The sequence below is a fragment of the Gymnoscopelus braueri genome (genome assembly GCF_963280865.1).
Source record: "Gymnoscopelus braueri genome assembly, chromosome: 14".
NCBI lineage: Eukaryota > Metazoa > Chordata > Actinopteri > Myctophiformes > Myctophidae > Gymnoscopelus > Gymnoscopelus braueri.
Window position 1 is genome coordinate 5930694 of NC_137619.1, and position 5049 is coordinate 5935742.

General features: G+C 41.2%; 1 long non-coding RNA gene across 1 annotated transcript in view; it reads left to right on the forward strand.

Moving 5' to 3' along the window:
* Positions 1 to 1600: 1600 nt before the first annotated feature.
* LOC308100411 overlaps positions 1601 to 5049 on the forward strand; it is a 27686-nt gene continuing 24237 nt past the window's right edge. Inside the window, exon 1 of the long non-coding RNA XR_013934441.1 lies at positions 1601 to 1667. This is a non-coding gene — a long non-coding RNA (uncharacterized lncRNA). The remainder of the gene's footprint in view (positions 1668 to 5049) is intronic.

A 5049-nucleotide genomic window follows, 5' to 3' on the forward strand; every position in this document is an offset into this window, starting at 1 on the left:
AAGTGCTAGTTGCATGGCTAGCTCTTAGGAATAGCTAGGTTTGTTGGTTCAGGATGAACATCAAACACTTCATGTTACATGTATAGGGCATAGCAGTGGCGGCCATTTTCTGGTTCCACTCCAAAATAGTCAATACATTTTTCCCATTGAGATCTCCAAAACTATTTATATCAATGATTTTCAGTGATGAGCTGTGGATTTTTGAGCTAGGGGGGGCTCTATTTTCTGACGTCACGTGCACGTGTGCATGTGCACATAGCCGATCAGCTCAGTGCTAGTTGAAATACTGTATTCAACATGTGATTTTTAATGTAATTATATCTTATTATTTAGTTGCATTGTTAATTTGTTTTTTAAAATTTTTGTTTCAATGAATTCACCATTTTATTTTCCTTTTAGTTTTATTTAAAAGCCCTTTACATAGACTCACCCACACATAAGTAGGCCTACTTAAAATAATCAGACAACTTGTCTTTGTCTTATCTCAGAGAACTGGTTCCTCTGCTAAGCGATCCCCTTCACACTTTGCAGTGCAGAGACTGTTGTCTCTCATTGTGAGAGGAATGTAAACACATTCAATTCAAGTCCATGGCTTTTCTCGAGTAGCCTAATGTTATGCAAAGCAGCCAGGTAGACGCTATTGAGAACGGCTCGCCGCTGACGGCGATTGTTTAAACTTTAAGGTGTTAAAGACCGCCGCTGGCGGTGCGTGCTCGCGCGTGCACGTGGAACTCCCAGCCCCCATATCGCCAGAGCTAAGGGGTCGCCGACCCCCCTGAGCACCCCCTACAGCTCATACCTTAAGCCTAGAATCAAGCCATCCAGGGTCCTGGTAGACTGAAAGAACAAGCCCAATCGATGGTCTTGAAGGGCGGATCCAAACCCAGCCGCAGGGATTCCTGCGGCGCTTCCTATTGCTTCACCAATCTATGTCCCCCGCCTCCCTTCCTCTCCCCCCTCCCCCCCAGCCTGTGCACGGAGCACGCTGACGTCACCAAATTTAGAGCGACGCCCCTCTGCACTCTGATTGGTTAGGAGATAACAAGGTCCTAAGACCAGTGTTCCTGCATAGTTCGCCCAGCCTTTTTTTCTTTTGAAACAAAAAAAAAATGCATGGGTTTCCGAGGCTAGGGTCCTGGTGAATCATGACCCTAAAACGTTTGATTCTGTGAAAAACGTTTTTTGAATACGGCAAAACAAAGGGTATCTATTAAATATAGTATATATATTTTTTAAATCACAGAAATAAATGTTTTATGGTCATGATTCACCGGGACCGCGGATGGCTTGATTCTAGGCTTGAATTGATATAAATATTTTTGGAAATCTCAATGGGAAAAATGTATTGACTATTTTGGAGTGGAACCAGAAAATGGCCACCACTGCTATGCCCTATTGTACAGTGTGTGTGTGTGTGTGTGTGTGTGTGTGTGTGTGTGTGTGTGTGTGTGTAAAGCAGATGTCCCATCAGGTTGCTGAATGATAACTAGAACATGTTGTTTCTATGTGGTTGATTTCCACAGAGCACCACAGGAGGAGATCTACTCCATCAAGAGAGATGGCCTCCAATAGATCTTTAGCATGGTCAGAGGAACAGCGAGAGATGGACCAGGGACATGGACTGTTTGATGCAACGCTACAACCCGTAGTAAAGTTGTACAGGATAGGTATGTACCTACTGTTTTATTTACAGCTTGTTAAACAGGTGATCCTTTTTTTTTTCATAATCTTTTTATAGTTTTTCAGAGTTATCAGAATCATTCAGCATTTTACACAAATGTGGTCGTGGCTTTACATGATAGATATAATAAAGCATATAGTAAAATGATAATAATAATAGTCATAATCAGAAATTTCAGGGGAAAACAAAAGAAGACAACAAACATAAGAAACAATATGTAAAGGGAGAGATGAATCACATTGATCAGTTAGTACAAATAATAATTACAGTTCATATATTATTCAGTAGACCTATTAAACTCATGGCCTATGAGTTTCTTGCTTGGCAACCATAGAAACCTGCTTATGCCCCAAATATAGGCTGCGTGCTTGCTTCCGTAATCACAGAGACGGATGTTATAATACAAGAAGGTTATTCAAAGATTGAAAGGGGGGAAAGATAGAGAGAAGTAAAGAAATGTTTAGCCCTCGCCACCAGCACATAGGATGGATAGTAAACATAGATAGTAAACCAGGAACCCTTTCATTCTATTCATCGGGGGGAATATTTATATTTTTCAAGTAGTTCAGGAAGGGGTTCCAGGAAACATAAAATAGGTCTTAGGGCGAATTTGATATTTTTTCCAGCTGAAGGATGTACATTATATCTTTGATCCATCTTAAGTGTGATGCGGCGTGGCTTTTTTCCATTCTAAGAGTATTATGCGTCTTGCCAGCAGGGTTGTGAATGCCATGACATCTAGCGTTATTTTAGTTGTTTAGGTGATTATTAGTAGGTGATTATTAATAGGTGATTATATTAGTAGGTGATTATTAATAGGTGATGATATTAGTATGTGATTATTAGTAGGTGATTATATTAGTAGGTGATTATTAGTAGGTGCAACTGTGCAAGTCCAAAGAGTGCAGTCAGTGGGCACGGTTTCTATGTGTGTTTCAACCATTTCCGAGATGGCTTTAAATATATTGGACCAGAAACATGACAGGCTGGAGCATTGCCAGAACATATGTATGAGTGTTGCTGGAGCAGCCTTACAACACTCGCAGGTTGCATCTGTGTCTTTGTACATTTCGCTCAGTCTTGATTTCGTCAAGTATGTGCGATGTAGAAGTTTAAACTGAATAAGTGCATGTTTGGCACAAATGGAGGATGAATGTACTCTTTCTAGGATTTGTTTCCATTCAAAAACTGTGATCCAGATCTGTTTCCCATTGGGTTTTTATTTTTGAGATAGATGGGCAGTGGAGGGTGAAGATGGATGCATATATGGTTGATATCTTGGCACTGTTGTCTAGTCCCTGTTCTATTATTGTGTCTATAATTGATGCTTTTGGTGGGACTGGGAAGGTATTGAAATGTTCCTGTACAAAATTTCGGACTTGCAGGTAACAGAAAAAATGTGTGTTGGGGAGTGTATGTTTCGCAGAGTTATTTCTGATAAATAGGCCAATACTGTATTTATACCTTTTTCCTTCCAGAGGTAGAATGCACCAGCCTTGCAGGAGGGCGGAAATAAGTGATTGTTGTGAATAGTTGTATAAATAGAGGTTGAGTGCAGAATGTCTTCTAAATTGTATCCATATCCTGAGTGAGTTTTTAACAACAATGTTAGTGGTTGTAGTTTGTAATGTTTAGGGGGTGGTGGGGGAAGACAACAGTGCTGGCAATGATGATGAGTTACATGAGGATGTTTCAATTTGTAACCAGGCGGGCTGTTCAGTATTTTTTTGTCGATGCAACCAGTATGTCATGTTTCTGATGTTTGCAGACCCAGTAATATAGTTGTATATTTGGAAGTGCAAGACTGCCAAGGTTCTTTGGCCTTTGTAGAAATGCTTTACGTAGCCGTGTTTTTTTTTTTGTTCCGAATAAAAGAGGTGATTCATTGATCTAATATATTGAAATAGGCCCATTGACCGGAAGTTAAAGGTTTACGTTCGTCCAATCTGGGAACCCATCGCCAAATAAAAAAGGAAAAACAGCGCCCTCTGCTGTACTGTTCTGAGGACATTGTGGTAACACCGATTAGACAGTGCTTTTATTTCGTTATTTTGATCGTTTACTTAATTAAGTGTTATTTATACTTGGTTGCGTGCCGTAGTCACGCATCGGAAATACATGTTGCAGTGCGACATGTCGACGTGCGACAAAGCGCGACACAGCGCCCAGTTGAGTATAACTCGTTTTAGACCTCCGCACTGATATCTTACACTTTCCACATGTCTGGTACAACACTGAATCGAACTACATAATGCTGTGAATCTCAGCAAGCATGCTTAATGTGGAACATCATTAATAATAATAGTAATAATAATACATCAGATTTATATAGCGCTTTTCATAGTACCCAAAGTCGCTTTACAACAAAACAAAAAACAAAATAAACAACTATATTGAGAGAGAAAAAGTTAAAAGGCTAAGAATTGAGTAAAGATTAAAAAAAACATTAAGCTAAGGCTAAAAGGCAGAAAGGGAAATTTGACTTAGGCGGGGGAAAGCGAGTCTGAAAAGGTGAGTTTTGAGGGAGGCTTTGAACAGGGCAAGGGTGGGGGCGGCTTTGATGTGAGGTGGGAGTGAGTTCCAAAGGGAGGGGGCTGCAACTGAGAAAGCCCTGTCACCCCAGGTGTGTTTTTTTGTTTTGGGTATTTTCAAGAGGTTGGCATCACCTGACCTGAGGGAGCGGGAGGGGCCGTGGTGTTGGAGGAGGTCAGAGAGGTAGTGGGGAGCCCTGGTTGTTGAAGGGCCTTGTGGTGATCAGTATTTTGAAATTGATTCTGTGTTTGACTGGGAGCCAGTGAAGGTCGTGGAGGACTGGGGGTGATGGGGGTCTCTGGATCAGGTTCTAGTGAGGAGGCGGGGGGCAGCAGAGTTTTCTACATGCTGAAGTTTCTTGAGAAACTTCGGAGGTGGCACCGTATAGGAAGCTATTGCAGTCTGGATGTGATGAATGCGTGGATGAGTGTCTCTGCAGCAAATCATTATCATTAGCTGTAAAGTCTGAGTTTGATGTTGCTTCATCATGTGTTGTTGATCATCTCCGTCGTTTCCTTTGCAGAAAGACGTACCTATCAAATTTCATGTGCTGCTGACATCGTATGAACTCATCACTATAGATCAAGCCATTCTGGGCTCCATTGGCTGGGCTTGCTTAGTGGTGGATGAGGCCCACAGACTCAAGAACAACCAGTCAAAGGTAATACAGTGCTGCATTTTGGGGGACTAGTCTCAGTAAAAGAACAATCTTCTACTTTTACATTTCTACAAATGACATATATAGATATAAAACTTGGCGCAAACTCTGATATCGCTAACACTGTGTCCTGTTCAGTTCTTCAGGATTCTCAATGGATATAAGATCTACTATAAGC